The sequence below is a fragment of the Ranitomeya variabilis genome, chromosome 4 (genome assembly GCF_051348905.1).
Source record: "Ranitomeya variabilis isolate aRanVar5 chromosome 4, aRanVar5.hap1, whole genome shotgun sequence".
Lineage (NCBI taxonomy): Eukaryota > Metazoa > Chordata > Amphibia > Anura > Dendrobatidae > Ranitomeya > Ranitomeya variabilis.
In genome coordinates this window covers 315,392,121-315,408,533 of record NC_135235.1, presented here as the reverse complement: position 1 = coordinate 315,408,533, position 16,413 = coordinate 315,392,121, and the positions used below count along the sequence as shown (strand labels likewise).

At 33.6% G+C, this 16,413-nt stretch overlaps 9 non-coding genes across 9 annotated transcripts; all 9 read left to right on the top strand.

Moving 5' to 3' along the window:
• Positions 1-661: 661 nt before the first annotated feature.
• Positions 662-734, top strand: TRNAF-GAA (transfer RNA phenylalanine (anticodon GAA)). The gene has a single exon. It is a non-coding gene; the product is annotated as a tRNA-Phe (tRNA).
• A 1,045-nt stretch (positions 735-1,779) lies between these two features.
• Positions 1,780-1,862, top strand: TRNAL-CAG (transfer RNA leucine (anticodon CAG)). Its single transcript has one exon. It is a non-coding gene; the product is annotated as a tRNA-Leu (tRNA).
• An 897-nt stretch (positions 1,863-2,759) lies between these two features.
• On the top strand, positions 2,760-2,832 carry TRNAF-GAA (transfer RNA phenylalanine (anticodon GAA)). The gene has a single exon. It is a non-coding gene; the product is annotated as a tRNA-Phe (tRNA).
• A 1,045-nt stretch (positions 2,833-3,877) lies between these two features.
• TRNAL-CAG (transfer RNA leucine (anticodon CAG)) lies at positions 3,878-3,960 on the top strand. Its single transcript has one exon. It is a non-coding gene; the product is annotated as a tRNA-Leu (tRNA).
• A 2,003-nt stretch (positions 3,961-5,963) lies between these two features.
• On the top strand, positions 5,964-6,046 carry TRNAL-CAG (transfer RNA leucine (anticodon CAG)). Its single transcript has one exon. It is a non-coding gene; the product is annotated as a tRNA-Leu (tRNA).
• Positions 6,047-8,049: 2,003 nt separating this feature from the next.
• Positions 8,050-8,132, top strand: TRNAL-CAG (transfer RNA leucine (anticodon CAG)). The gene has a single exon. It is a non-coding gene; the product is annotated as a tRNA-Leu (tRNA).
• Positions 8,133-10,135: 2,003 nt separating this feature from the next.
• Positions 10,136-10,218, top strand: TRNAL-CAG (transfer RNA leucine (anticodon CAG)). Its single transcript has one exon. It is a non-coding gene; the product is annotated as a tRNA-Leu (tRNA).
• A 2,003-nt stretch (positions 10,219-12,221) lies between these two features.
• On the top strand, positions 12,222-12,304 carry TRNAL-CAG (transfer RNA leucine (anticodon CAG)). The gene has a single exon. It is a non-coding gene; the product is annotated as a tRNA-Leu (tRNA).
• Positions 12,305-13,201: 897 nt separating this feature from the next.
• Positions 13,202-13,274, top strand: TRNAF-GAA (transfer RNA phenylalanine (anticodon GAA)). The gene has a single exon. It is a non-coding gene; the product is annotated as a tRNA-Phe (tRNA).
• The last annotated feature ends 3,139 nt before the right edge of the window (positions 13,275-16,413 follow it).

Sequence of the window (16,413 nt, the reverse complement as noted above, 5' to 3'; positions counted from 1 at the left end):
GGGACTATTTCAACTCTTTGTGTTCTCTTTCCCTATTAGGGCGGAGACTCCACATCCTATGGGGCTGTTCTGGGAGATTTCTATAAACTGAATTGCCGGTAAGTCTAATTTCATATTTGATTACCTCATTCATCAATAGACCATAAAAATACTTAATAAACAAAAGCTTAAAAAGTAGGTAATCATAGTTTTAAAGTCTGAAATGCACATGCGATACTGACATCTAAGTTTCAGCACATTTTGGGACAAATGTTTTCACATTGAAAGTTAACAATCATTAAAATATTTTCTCTAAATTGTTGTCTCCTTTTTTCCTCCAATTATTTGCATTTAATAACAAATAAAACTTGATGTAACATTATACATGCACATTGTCTTTTATGTGCAACCATCACCTGTCTCACAAACACAGGGTTTGAATGAACCTGATGAATGGAGTCAAATTGAAAATGTAAAAAAATCTCTGTCAAAATTGCTGTTTTTTTCTACTCATTCACAAAGAGTTAATGAAAGTTATTAAATATGTACAACAAAATAGCAGGAGTTTCAAATAGAAATCATGCTGCAAAAACCAGTCAAAGCAAAAATAAAAATATCTACTTTTAGGGGTTTCGCTTGACATTTGCCAAGTGTCTAGCACTCCTAAAGTTGTTTTCGTTTGGCCGAAATAGCTCAGATGGGAGAGCGTTAGATTGAAGATCTAAAGGTCCCTGGTTCGATCCCGGGTTTCGGCAACATCATTTTTCTTGATTCTTTACATTTTAAGGAGAAAATAAACAAAGCACGTGGACTGATTATTTAAAGAAAATGTAAAAGGCCTAAAAATCTTAACTATCTACAGAAAATAAAATGTTAAAAAGATGAGAAATGGGAACTTTTCCATTTGAGCAAATTATTATTTTTTTGTAATTTTTCCTCTGTTTTGTTTATTTCCATTTCACTTAGCTGTAAGAGGATTTAAAGGGAACCTGATAGCTGATAAAGAAAGCATGTATCAGACACTAGCTGAATGATTTCAACCATGTATGTTTGACTATGAAATGCTGTGGTGTATATGAATTCATTGTGAGAAGTAATTTCTAAAATGGGGTCACTTTGGTGGGGTTTCTGCTGTTTTGGTACTTTTGGTACTCTGCAAATTTTACCTGCAAACTATTCTTGCAAAATCTGCATTCCAAAATCCAAATAGCGCTCTTATTTTCAAAGCCCTGCTGTGTGGCCAAACAGTAGATTCTGAAGAAATATGGTGCATCACCGCATTTTGTGAGAAATCTAACATTTCTAACATCCTAACAAAACAAAAGGAGGTTTGAAAGTGAATGCTGACAAAAAGTACACATATGAAAAATGCTATTTATTTACATTTTTGTGTGGTGCGACAAGTTGGTTTAAGGATATAAGCAGTCAAAGAATAAAAATGACTAATATTTCAAAATTTTAAACAAACTTTAGATATTTTCACAGAAAAAAACTAAAAATATATTGACCTAAATTTACAGTTAATGTAAAGTACAATGTGTCACAAAAAACACTTTCAGAATTATGGGGATATGTAGAAGCATTCCAGAGTTATTACTGCATACAGTGATAAAAGTCATATTTTTTTAAAATGGGGCTTGGCCATTTAGCTCAAAATAGGCTTGATAACTAATAGTTTAAACAAATGTATTGAAATAAAAACTGTAATATTAAATATTTGAAAATAATTTTCAATGACAATTACTGGTCATATTTCTGCTGACTAACTTGGAAAGAGTTAAGGCACAGAATCCACAAGAAGTCAGGATGGCTGAGCGGTCTAAGGCGCTGCGTTCAGGTCGCAGTCTCTCTTGGAGTTGTGGGTTCAAATCCCACTTCTGACATCACCTTTTCATGAAACTATACAGATTCTCAGTCAATTATTGATTAGATGGGGATCAAACCAAACTTAGCAATGGGCCTTAAAAAACCTGATCCCAAAGTTACCACTACCTGGGAGTCTTTGGGGTGAATCTGAAATTGTCGTCTATAAACGGAACTCTAGGACCGTGAAATAGTTTTTATGTGCATATGTTAGCTGTCTTGGCACTATAAAAATACTGCGGGCGGTCAATGGGGCGGGACTATTTCAACTCTTTGTGTTCTCTTTCCCTATTAGGGCGGAGACTCCACATCCTATGGGGCTGTTCTGGGAGATTTCTATAAACTGAATTGCCGGTAAGTCTAATTTCATATTTGATTACCTCATTCATCAATAGACCATAAAAATACTTAATAAACAAAAGCTTAAAAAGTAGGTAATCATAGTTTTAAAGTCTGAAATGCACATGCGATACTGACATCTAAGTTTCAGCACATTTTGGGACAAATGTTTTCACATTGAAAGTTAACAATCATTAAAATATTTTCTCTAAATTGTTGTCTCCTTTTTTGCTCCAATTATTTGCATTTAATAACAAATAAAACTTGATGTAACATTATGCATGCACATTGTCTTTTATGTGCAACCATCACCTGTCTCACAAACACAGGGTTTGAATGAACCTGATGAATGGAGTCAAATTGAAAATGTAAAAAAATCTCTGTCAAAATTGCTGTTTTTTTCTACTCATTCACAAAGAGTTAATGAAAGTTATTAAATATGTACAACAAAATAGCAGGAGTTTCAAATAGAAATCATGCTGCAAAAACCAGTCAAAGCAAAAATAAAAATATCTACTTTCAGGGGTTTCGCTTGACATTTGCCAAGTGTCTAGCACTCCTAAAGTTGATTTCGTTTGGCCGAAATAGCTCAGATGGGAGAGCGTTAGATTGAAGATCTAAAGGTCCCTGGTTCGATCCCGGGTTTCAGCAACATCATTTTTCTTGATTCTTTACATTTTAAGGAGAAAATAAACAAAGCACGTGGACTGATTATTTAAAGAAAATGTAAAAGGCCTAAAAATCTTAACTATCTACAGAAAATAAAATGTTAAAAAGATGAGAAATGGGAACTTTTCCATTTGAGCAAATTATTATTTTTTTGTAATTTTTCCTCTGTTTTGTTTATTTCCATTTCACTTAGCTGTAAGAGGATTTAAAGGGAACCTGATAGCTGATAAAGAAAGCATGTATCAGACACTAGCTGAATGATTTCAACCATGTATGTTTGACTATGAAATGCTGTGGTGTATATGAATTCATTGTGAGAAGTAATTTCTAAAATGGGGTCACTTTGGTGGGGTTTCTGCTGTTTTGGTACTTTTGGTACTCTGCAAATTTTACCTGCAAACTATTCTTGCAAAATCTGCATTCCAAAATCCAAATAGCGCTCTTATTTTCAAAGCCCTGCTGTGTGGCCAAACAGTAGATTCTGAAGAAATATGGTGCATCATCGCATTTTGTGAGAAATCTAACATTTCTAACATCCTAACAAAACAAAAGGAGGTTTGAAAGTGAATGCTGACAAAAAGTACACATATGAAAAATGCTATTTATTTACATTTTTGTGTGGTGCGACAAGTTGGTTTAAGGATATAAGCAGTCAAAGAATAAAAATGACTAATATTTCAAAATTTTAAACAAACTTTAGATATTTTCACAGAAAAAAACTAAAAATATATTGACCTAAATTTACAGTTAATGTAAAGTACAATGTGTCACAAAAAACACTTTCAGAATTACGGGGACATGTAGAAGCATTCCAGAGTTATTACTGCATACAGTGATAAAAGTCATATTTTTTTAAAATGGGGCTTGGCCATTTAGCTCAAAATAGGCTTGATAACTAATAGTTTAAACAAATGTATTGAAATAAAAACTGTAATATTAAATATTTGAAAATAATTTTCAATGACAATTACTGGTCATATTTCTGCTGACTAACTTGGAAAGAGTTAAGGCACAGAATCCACAAGAAGTCAGGATGGCTGAGCGGTCTAAGGCGCTGCGTTCAGGTCGCAGTCTCTCTTGGAGTTGTGGGTTCAAATCCCACTTCTGACATCACCTTTTCATGAGACTATACAGATTCTCAGTCAATTATTGATTAGATGGGGATCAAACCAAACTTAGCAATGGGCCTTAAAAAACCTGATCCCAAAGTTACCACTACCTGGGAGTCTTTGGGGTGAATCTGAAATTGTCGTCTATAAACGGAACTCTAGGACCGTGAAGTAGTTTTTATGTGCATATGTTAGCTGTCTTGGCACTATAAAAATACTGCGGGCGGTCAATGGGGCGGGACTATTTCAACTCTTTGTGTTCTCTTTCCCTATTAGGGCGGAGACTCCACATCCTATGGAGCTGTTCTGGGAGATTTCTATAAACTGAATTGCCGGTAAGTCTAATTTCATATTTGATTACCTCATTCATCAATAGACCATAAAAATACTTAATAAACAAAAGCTTAAAAAGTAGGTAATCATAGTTTTAAAGTCTGAAATGCACATGCGATACTGACATCTAAGTTTCAGCACATTTTGGGACAAATGTTTTCACATTGAAAGTTAACAATCATTAAAATATTTTCTCTAAATTGTTGTCTCCTTTTTTGCTCCAATTATTTGCATTTAATAACAAATAAAACTTGATGTAACATTATGCATGCACATTGTCTTTTATGTGCAACCATCACCTGTCTCACAAACACAGGGTTTGAATGAACCTGATGAATGGAGTCAAATTGAAAATGTAAAAAAATCTCTGTCAAAATTGCTGTTTTTTTCTACTCATTCACAAAGAGTTAATGAAAGTTATTAAATATGTACAACAAAATAGCAGGAGTTTCAAATAGAAATCATGCTGCAAAAACCAGTCAAAGCAAAAATAAAAATATCTACTTTCAGGGGTTTCGCTTGACATTTGCCAAGTGTCTAGCACTCCTAAAGTTGATTTCGTTTGGCCGAAATAGCTCAGATGGGAGAGCGTTAGATTGAAGATCTAAAGGTCCCGGGTTTCGGCAACATCATTTTTCTTGATTCTTTACATTTTAAGGAGAAAATAAACAAAGCACGTGGACTGATTATTTAAAGAAAATGTAAAAGGCCTAAAAATCTTAACTATCTACAGAAAATAAAATGTTAAAAAGATGAGAAATGGGAACTTTTCCATTTGAGCAAATTATTATTTTTTTGTAATTTTTCCTCTGTTTTGTTTATTTCCATTTCACTTAGCTGTAAGAGGATTTAAAGGGAACCTGATAGCTGATAAAGAAAGCATGTATCAGACACTAGCTGAATGATTTCAACCATGTATGTTTGACTATGAAATGCTGTGGTGTATATGAATTCATTGTGAGAAGTAATTTCTAAAATGGGGTCACTTTGGTGGGGTTTCTGCTGTTTTGGTACTTCTGGTACTCTGCAAATTTTACCTGCAAACTATTCTTGCAAAATCTGCATTCCAAAATCCAAATAGCGCTCTTATTTTCAAAGCCCTGCTGTGTGGCCAAACAGTAGATTCTGAAGAAATATGGTGCATCACCGCATTTTGTGAGAAATCTAACATTTCTAACATCCTAACAAAACAAAAGGAGGTTTGAAAGTGAATGCTGACAAAAAGTACACATATGAAAAATGCTATTTATTTACATTTTTGTGTGGTGCGACAAGTTGGTTTAAGGATATAAGCAGTCAAAGAATAAAAATGACTAATATTTCAAAATTTTAAACAAACTTTAGATATTTTCACAGAAAAAAACTAAAAATATATTGACCTAAATTTACAGTTAATGTAAAGTACAATGTGTCACAAAAAACACTTTCAGAATTACGGGGACATGTAGAAGCATTCCAGAGTTATTACTGCATACAGTGATAAAAGTCATATTTTTTTAAAATGGGGCTTGGCCATTTAGCTCAAAATAGGCTTGATAACTAATAGTTTAAACAAATGTATTGAAATAAAAACTGTAATATTAAATATTTGAAAATAATTTTCAATGACAATTACTGGTCATATTTCTGCTGACTAACTTGGAAAGAGTTAAGGCACAGAATCCACAAGAAGTCAGGATGGCTGAGCGGTCTAAGGCGCTGCGTTCAGGTCGCAGTCTCTCTTGGAGTTGTGGGTTCAAATCCCACTTCTGACATCACCTTTTCATGAAACTATACAGATTCTCAGTCAATTATTGATTAGATGGGGATCAAACCAAACTTAGCAATGGGCCTTAAAAAACCTGATCCCAAAGTTACCACTACCTGGGAGTCTTTGGGGTGAATCTGAAATTGTCGTCTATAAACGGAACTCTAGGACCGTGAAATAGTTTTTATGTGCATATGTTAGCTGTCTTGGCACTATAAAAATACTGCGGGCGGTCAATGGGGCGGGACTATTTCAACTCTTTGTGTTCTCTTTCCCTATTAGGGCGGAGACTCCACATCCTATGGAGCTGTTCTGGGAGATTTCTATAAACTGAATTGCCGGTAAGTCTAATTTCATATTTGATTACCTCATTCATCAATAGACCATAAAAATACTTAATAAACAAAAGCTTAAAAAGTAGGTAATCATAGTTTTAAAGTCTGAAATGCACATGCGATACTGACATCTAAGTTTCAGCACATTTTGGGACAAATGTTTTCACATTGAAAGTTAACAATCATTAAAATATTTTCTCTAAATTGTTGTCTCCTTTTTTGCTCCAATTATTTGCATTTAATAACAAATAAAACTTGATGTAACATTATGCATGCACATTGTCTTTTATGTGCAACCATCACCTGTCTCACAAACACAGGGTTTGAATGAACCTGATGAATGGAGTCAAATTGAAAATGTAAAAAAATCTCTGTCAAAATTGCTGTTTTTTTCTACTCATTCACAAAGAGTTAATGAAAGTTATTAAATATGTACAACAAAATAGCAGGAGTTTCAAATAGAAATCATGCTGCAAAAACCAGTCAAAGCAAAAATAAAAATATCTACTTTCAGGGGTTTCGCTTGACATTTGCCAAGTGTCTAGCACTCCTAAAGTTGATTTCGTTTGGCCGAAATAGCTCAGATGGGAGAGCGTTAGATTGAAGATCTAAAGGTCCCGGGTTTCGGCAACATCATTTTTCTTGATTCTTTACATTTTAAGGAGAAAATAAACAAAGCACGTGGACTGATTATTTAAAGAAAATGTAAAAGGCCTAAAAATCTTAACTATCTACAGAAAATAAAATGTTAAAAAGATGAGAAATGGGAACTTTTCCATTTGAGCAAATTATTATTTTTTTGTAATTTTTCCTCTGTTTTGTTTATTTCCATTTCACTTAGCTGTAAGAGGATTTAAAGGGAACCTGATAGCTGATAAAGAAAGCATGTATCAGACACTAGCTGAATGATTTCAACCATGTATGTTTGACTATGAAATGCTGTGGTGTATATGAATTCATTGTGAGAAGTAATTTCTAAAATGGGGTCACTTTGGTGGGGTTTCTGCTGTTTTGGTACTTTTGGTACTCTGCAAATTTTACCTGCAAACTATTCTTGCAAAATCTGCATTCCAAAATCCAAATAGCGCTCTTATTTTCAAAGCCCTGCTGTGTGGCCAAACAGTAGATTCTGAAGAAATATGGTGCATCACCGCATTTTGTGAGAAATCTAACATTTCTAACATCCTAACAAAACAACAGGAGGTTTGAAAGTGAATGCTGACAAAAAGTACACATATGAAAAATGCTATTTATTTACATTTTTGTGTGGTGCGACAAGTTGGTTTAAGGATATAAGCAGTCAAAGAATAAAAATGACTAATATTTCAAAATTTTAAACAAACTTTAGATATTTTCACAGAAAAAAACTAAAAATATATTGACCTAAATTTACAGTTAATGTAAAGTACAATGTGTCACAAAAAACACTTTCAGAATTACGGGGATATGTAGAAGCATTCCAGAGTTATTACTGCATACAGTGATAAAAGTCATATTTTTTTAAAATGGGGCTTGGCCATTTAGCTCAAAATAGGCTTGATAACTAATAGTTTAAACAAATGTATTGAAATAAAAACTGTAATATTAAATATTTTAAAATAATTTTCAATGACAATTACTGGTCATATTTCTGCTGACTAACTTGGAAAGAGTTAAGGCACAGAATCCACAAGAAGTCAGGATGGCTGAGCGGTCTAAGGCGCTGCGTTCAGGTCGCAGTCTCTCTTGGAGTTGTGGGTTCAAATCCCACTTCTGACATCACCTTTTCATGAGACTATACAGATTCTCAGTCAATTATTGATTAGATGGGGATCAAACCAAACTTAGCAATGGGCCTTAAAAAACCTGATCCCAAAGTTACCACTACCTGGGAGTCTTTGGGGTGAATCTGAAATTGTCGTCTATAAACGGAACTCTAGGACCGTGAAGTAGTTTTTATGTGCATATGTTAGCTGTCTTGGCACTATAAAAATACTGCGGGCGGTCAATGGGGCGGGACTATTTCAACTCTTTGTGTTCTCTTTCCCTATTAGGGCGGAGACTCCACATCCTATGGAGCTGTTCTGGGAGATTTCTATAAACTGAATTGCCGGTAAGTCTAATTTCATATTTGATTACCTCATTCATCAATAGACCATAAAAATACTTAATAAACAAAAGCTTAAAAAGTAGGTAATCATAGTTTTAAAGTCTGAAATGCACATGCGATACTGACATCTAAGTTTCAGCACATTTTGGGACAAATGTTTTCACATTGAAAGTTAACAATCATTAAAATATTTTCTCTAAATTGTTGTCTCCTTTTTTGCTCCAATTATTTGCATTTAATAACAAATAAAACTTGATGTAACATTATGCATGCACATTGTCTTTTATGTGCAACCATCACCTGTCTCACAAACACAGGGTTTGAATGAACCTGATGAATGGAGTCAAATTGAAAATGTAAAAAAATCTCTGTCAAAATTGCTGTTTTTTTCTACTCATTCACAAAGAGTTAATGAAAGTTATTAAATATGTACAACAAAATAGCAGGAGTTTCAAATAGAAATCATGCTGCAAAAACCAGTCAAAGCAAAAATAAAAATATCTACTTTCAGGGGTTTCGCTTGACATTTGCCAAGTGTCTAGCACTCCTAAAGTTGATTTCGTTTGGCCGAAATAGCTCAGATGGGAGAGCGTTAGATTGAAGATCTAAAGGTCCCGGGTTTCGGCAACATCATTTTTCTTGATTCTTTACATTTTAAGGAGAAAATAAACAAAGCACGTGGACTGATTATTTAAAGAAAATGTAAAAGGCCTAAAAATCTTAACTATCTACAGAAAATAAAATGTTAAAAAGATGAGAAATGGGAACTTTTCCATTTGAGCAAATTATTATTTTTTTGTAATTTTTCCTCTGTTTTGTTTATTTCCATTTCACTTAGCTGTAAGAGGATTTAAAGGGAACCTGATAGCTGATAAAGAAAGCATGTATCAGACACTAGCTGAATGATTTCAACCATGTATGTTTGACTATGAAATGCTGTGGTGTATATGAATTCATTGTGAGAAGTAATTTCTAAAATGGGGTCACTTTGGTGGGGTTTCTGCTGTTTTGGTACTTTTGGTACTCTGCAAATTTTACCTGCAAACTATTCTTGCAAAATCTGCATTCCAAAATCCAAATAGCGCTCTTATTTTCAAAGCCCTGCTGTGTGGCCAAACAGTAGATTCTGAAGAAATATGGTGCATCACCGCATTTTGTGAGAAATCTAACATTTCTAACATCCTAACAAAACAAAAGGAGGTTTGAAAGTGAATGCTGACAAAAAGTACACATATGAAAAATGCTATTTATTTACATTTTTGTGTGGTGCGACAAGTTGGTTTAAGGATATAAGCAGTCAAAGAATAAAAATGACTAATATTTCAAAATTTTAAACAAACTTTAGATATTTTCACAGAAAAAAACTAAAAATATATTGACCTAAATTTACAGTTAATGTAAAGTACAATGTGTCACAAAAAACACTTTCAGAATTACGGGGATATGTAGAAGCATTCCAGAGTTATTACTGCATACAGTGATAAAAGTCATATTTTTTTAAAATGGGGCTTGGCCATTTAGCTCAAAATAGGCTTGATAACTAATAGTTTAAACAAATGTATTGAAATAAAAACTGTAATATTAAATATTTTAAAATAATTTTCAATGACAATTACTGGTCATATTTCTGCTGACTAACTTGGAAAGAGTTAAGGCACAGAATCCACAAGAAGTCAGGATGGCTGAGCGGTCTAAGGCGCTGCGTTCAGGTCGCAGTCTCTCTTGGAGGCGTGGGTTCAAATCCCACTTCTGACATCACCTTTTCATGAAACTATACAGATTCTCAGTCAATTATTGATTAGATGGGGATCAAACCAAACTTAGCAATGGGCCTTAAAAAACCTGATCCCAAAGTTACCACTACCTGGGAGTCTTTGGGGTGAATCTGAAATTGTCATCTATAAACGGAACTCTAGGACCGTGAAATAGTTTTTATGTGCATATGTTAGCTGTCTTGGCACTATAAAAATACTGCGGGCGGTCAATGGGGCGGGACTATTTCAACTCTTTGTGTTCTCTTTCCCTATTAGGGCGGAGACTCCACATCCTATGGGGCTGTTCTGGGAGATTTCTATAAACTGAATTGCCGGTAAGTCTAATTTCATATTTGATTACCTCATTCATCAATAGACCATAAAAATACTTAATAAACAAAAGCTTAAAAAGTAGGTAATCATAGTTTTAAAGTCTGAAATGCACATGCGATACTGACATCTAAGTTTCAGCACATTTTGGGACAAATGTTTTCACATTGAAAGTTAACAATCATTAAAATATTTTCTCTAAATTGTTGTCTCCTTTTTTCCTCCAATTATTTGCATTTAATAACAAATAAAACTTGATGTAACATTATGCATGCACATTGTCTTTTATGTGCAACCATCACCTGTCTCACAAACACAGGGTTTGAATGAACCTGATGAATGGAGTCAAATTGAAAATGTAAAAAAATCTCTGTCAAAATTGCTGTTTTTTTCTACTCATTCACAAAGAGTTAATGAAAGTTATTAAATATGTACAACAAAATAGCAGGAGTTTCAAATAGAAATCATGCTGCAAAAACCAGTCAAAGCAAAAATAAAAATATCTACTTTCAGGGGTTTCGCTTGACATTTGCCAAGTGTCTAGCACTCCTAAAGTTGATTTCGTTTGGCCGAAATAGCTCAGATGGGAGAGCGTTAGATTGAAGATCTAAAGGTCCCGGGTTTCGGCAACATCATTTTTCTTGATTCTTTACATTTTAAGGAGAAAATAAACAAAGCACGTGGACTGATTATTTAAAGAAAATGTAAAAGGCCTAAAAATCTTAACTATCTACAGAAAATAAAATGTTAAAAAGATGAGAAATGGGAACTTTTCCATTTGAGCAAATTATTATTTTTTTGTAATTTTTCCTCTGTTTTGTTTATTTCCATTTCACTTAGCTGTAAGAGGATTTAAAGGGAACCTGATAGCTGATAAAGAAAGCATGTATCAGACACTAGCTGAATGATTTCAACCATGTATGTTTGACTATGAAATGCTGTGGTGTATATGAATTCATTGTGAGAAGTAATTTCTAAAATGGGGTCACTTTGGTGGGGTTTCTGCTGTTTTGGTACTTTTGGTACTCTGCAAATTTTACCTGCAAACTATTCTTGCAAAATCTGCATTCCAAAATCCAAATAGCGCTCTTATTTTCAAAGCCCTGCTGTGTGGCCAAACAGTAGATTCTGAAGAAATATGGTGCATCACCGCATTTTGTGAGAAATCTAACATTTCTAACATCCTAACAAAACAAAAGGAGGTTTGAAAGTGAATGCTGACAAAAAGTACACATATGAAAAATGCTATTTATTTACATTTTTGTGTGGTGCGACAAGTTGGTTTAAGGATATAAGCAGTCAAAGAATAAAAATGACTAATATTTCAAAATTTTAAACAAACTTTAGATATTTTCACAGAAAAAAACTAAAAATATATTGACCTAAATTTACAGTTAATGTAAAGTACAATGTGTCACAAAAAACACTTTCAGAATTACGGGGACATGTAGAAGCATTCCAGAGTTATTACTGCATACAGTGATAAAAGTCATATTTTTTTAAAATGGGGCTTGGCCATTTAGCTCAAAATAGGCTTGATAACTAATAGTTTAAACAAATGTATTGAAATAAAAACTGTAATATTAAATATTTGAAAATAATTTTCAATGACAATTACTGGTCATATTTCTGCTGACTAACTTGGAAAGAGTTAAGGCACAGAATCCACAAGAAGTCAGGATGGCTGAGCGGTCTAAGGCGCTGCGTTCAGGTCGCAGTCTCTCTTGGAGGCGTGGGTTCAAATCCCACTTCTGACATCACCTTTTCATGAAACTATACAGATTCTCAGTCAATTATTGATTAGATGGGGATCAAACCAAACTTAGCAATGGGCCTTAAAAAACCTGATCCCAAAGTTACCACTACCTGGGAGTCTTTGGGGTGAATCTGAAATTGTCGTCTATAAACGGAACTCTAGGACCGTGAAATAGTTTTTATGTGCATATGTTAGCTGTCTTGGCACTATAAAAATACTGCGGGCGGTCAATGGGGCGGGACTATTTCAACTCTTTGTGTTCTCTTTCCCTATTAGGGCGGAGACTCCACATCCTATGGAGCTGTTCTGGGAGATTTCTATAAACTGAATTGCCGGTAAGTCTAATTTCATATTTGATTACCTCATTCATCAATAGACCATAAAAATACTTAATAAACAAAAGCTTAAAAAGTAGGTAATCATAGTTTTAAAGTCTGAAATGCACATGCGATACTGACATCTAAGTTTCAGCACATTTTGGGACAAATGTTTTCACATTGAAAGTTAACAATCATTAAAATATTTTCTCTAAATTGTTGTCTCCTTTTTTCCTCCAATTATTTGCATTTAATAACAAATAAAACTTGATGTAACATTATGCATGCACATTGTCTTTTATGTGCAACCATCACCTGTTTCACAAACACAGGGTTTGAATGAACCTGATGAATGGAGTCAAATTGAAAATGTAAAAAAATCTCTGTCAAAATTGCTGTTTTTTTCTACTCATTCACAAAGAGTTAATGAAAGTTATTAAATATGTACAACAAAATAGCAGGAGTTTCAAATAGAAATCATGCTGCAAAAACCAGTCAAAGCAAAAATAAAAATATCTACTTTCAGGGGTTTCGCTTGACATTTGCCAAGTGTCTAGCACTCCTAAAGTTGATTTCGTTTGGCCGAAATAGCTCAGATGGGAGAGCGTTAGATTGAAGATCTAAAGGTCCCTGGTTCGATCCCGGGTTTCGGCAACATCATTTTTCTTGAATCTTTACATTTTAAGGAGAAAATAAACAAAGCACGTGGACTGATTATTTAAAGAAAATGTAAAAGGCCTAAAAATCTTAACTATCTACAGAAAATAAAATGTTAAAAAGATGAGAAATGGGAACTTTTCCATTTGAGCAAATTATTATTTTTTTGTAATTTTTCCTCTGTTTTGTTTATTTCCATTTCACTTAGCTGTAAGAGGATTTAAAGGGAACCTGATAGCTGATAAAGAAAGCATGTATCAGACACTAGCTGAATGATTTCAACCATGTATATTTGACTATGAAATGCTGTGGTGTATATGAATTCATTGTGAGAAGTAATTTCTAAAATGGGGTCACTTTGGGGGGGTTTCTGCTGTTTTGGTACTTTTGGTACTCTGCAAATTTTACCTGCAAACTATTCTTGCAAAATCTGCATTCCAAAATCCAAATAGCGCTCTTATTTTCAAAGCCCTGCTGTGTGGCCAAACAGTAGATTCTGAAGAAATATGGTGCATCACCGCATTTTGTGAGAAATCTAACATTTCTAACATCCTAACAAAATAAAAGGAGGTTTGAAAGTGAATGCTGACAAAAAGTACACATATGAAAAATGCTATTTATTTACATTTTTGTGTGGTGCGACAAGTTGGTTTAAGGATATAAGCAGTCAAAGAATAAAAATGACTAATATTTCAAAATTTTAAACAAACTTTAGATATTTTCACAGAAAAAAACTAAAAATATATTGACCTAAATTTACAGTTAATGTAAAGTACAATGTGTCACAAAAAAAACTTTCAGAAATACGGGGATATGTAGAAGCATTCCAGAGTTATTACTGCATACAGTGATAAAAGTCATATTTTTTTAAAATGGGGCTTGGCCATTTAGCTCAAAATAGGCTTGATAACTAATAGTTTAAACAAATGTATTGAAATAAAAACTGTAATATTAAATATTTTAAAATAATTTTCAATGACAATTACTGGTCATATTTCTGCTGACTAACTTGGAAAGAGTTAAGGCACAGAATCCACAAGAAGTCAGGATGGCTGAGCGGTCTAAGGCGCTGCGTTCAGGTTGCAGTCTCTCTTGGAGTCGTGGGTTCAAATCCCACTTCTGACATCACCTTTTCATGAAACTATACAGATTCTCAGTCAATTATTGATTAGATGGGGATCAAACCAAACTTAGCAATGGGCCTTAAAAAACCTGATCCCAAAGTTACCACTACCTGGGAGTCTTTGGGGTGAATCTGAAATTGTCGTCTATAAACGGAACTCTAGGACAGTGAAATATTTTTTATGTGCATATGTTAGCTGTCTTGGCACTATAAAAATACTGCGGGCGGTCAATGGGGCGGGACTATTTCAACTCTTTGTGTTCTCTTTCCCTATTAGGGCGGAGACTCCACATCCTATGGGGCTGTTCTGGGAGATTTTTATAAACTGAATTGCCGGTAAGTCTAATTTCATATTTGATTACCTCATTCATCAATAGACCATAAAAATACTTAATAAACAAAAGCTTAAAATGTAGGTAATCATAGTTTTAAAGTCTGAAATGCACATGCGATACTGACATCTAAGTTTCAGCACATTTTGGGACAAATGTTTTCACATTGAAAGTTAACAATCATTAAAATATTTTCTCTAAATTGTTGTCTCCTTTTTTCCTCCAATTATTTGCATTTAATAACAAATAAAACTTGATGTAACATTATGCATGCACATTGTCTTTTATGTGCAACCATCACCTGTCTCACAAACACAGGGTTTGAATGAACCTGATGAATGGAGTCAAATTGAAAATGTAAAAAAACTCTGTCAAAATTGCTGTTTTTTTCTACTCATTCACAAAGAGTTAATGAAAGTTATTAAATATGTACAACAAAATAGCAAGAGTTTCAAATAGAAATCATGCTGCAAAAACCAGTCAAAGCAAAAATAAAAATATCTACTTTCAGGGGTTTCGCTTGACATTTGCCAAGTGTCTAGCACTCCTAAAGTTGTTTTCGTTTGGCCGGAATAGCTCAGATGGGAGAGCGTTAGATTGAAGATCAAAAGGTCCCGGGTTTCGGCAACATCTTTTTACTTGATTCTTTACATTTTAAGGAGAAAATAAACAAAGCACGTGGACTGATTATTTAAAGAAAATGTAAAAGGCCTAAAAATCTTAACTATCTACAGAAAATAAAATGTTAAAAAGATGAGAAATGGGAACTTTTCCATTTGAGCAAATTATTATTTTTTTGTAATTTTTCCTTTGTTTTGTTTATTTCCATTTCACTTAGCTGTAAGAGGATTTAAAGGGAACCTGAGAGCTGATAAAGAAAGCATGTATCAGACACTAGCTGAATGATTTCAACCATGTATATTTGACTATGAAATGCTGTGGTGTATATGAATTCATTGTGAGAAGTAATTTCTAAAATGGGGTCACTTTGGGGGGGTTTCTGCTGTTTTGGTACTTTTGGTACTCTGCAAATTTTACCTGCAAACTATTCTTGCAAAATCTGCATTCCAAAATCCAAATAGCGCTCTTATTTTCAAAGTCCTGCTGTGTGGCCAAACAGTAGATTCTGAAGAAATATGGTGCATCACCGCATTTTGTGAGAAATCTAACATTTCTAACATCCTAACAAAATAAAAGGAGGTTTGAAAGTGAATGCTGACAAAAAGTACACATATGAAAAATGCTATTTATTTACATTTTTGTGTGGTGCGACAAGTTGGTTTAAGGATATAAGCAGTCAAAGAATAAAAATGACTAATATTTCAAAATTTTAAACAAACTTTAGATATTTTCACAGAAAAAAACTAAAAATATATTGACCTAAATTTACAGTTAATGTAAAGTACAATGTGTCACAAAAAATCTTTCAGAAATACGGGGATATGTAGAAGCATTCCAGAGTTATTACTGCATACAGTGATAAAAGTCATATTTTTTTAAAATGGGGCTTGGCCATTTAGCTCAAAATAGGCTTGATAACTAATAGTTTAAACAAATGTATTGAAATAAAAACTGTAATATTACATATTTTAAAATAATTTTCAATGACAATTACTGGTCATATTTCTGCTGACTAACTTGGAAAGAGTTAAGGCACAGAATCCAGAAGAAGTCAGGATGG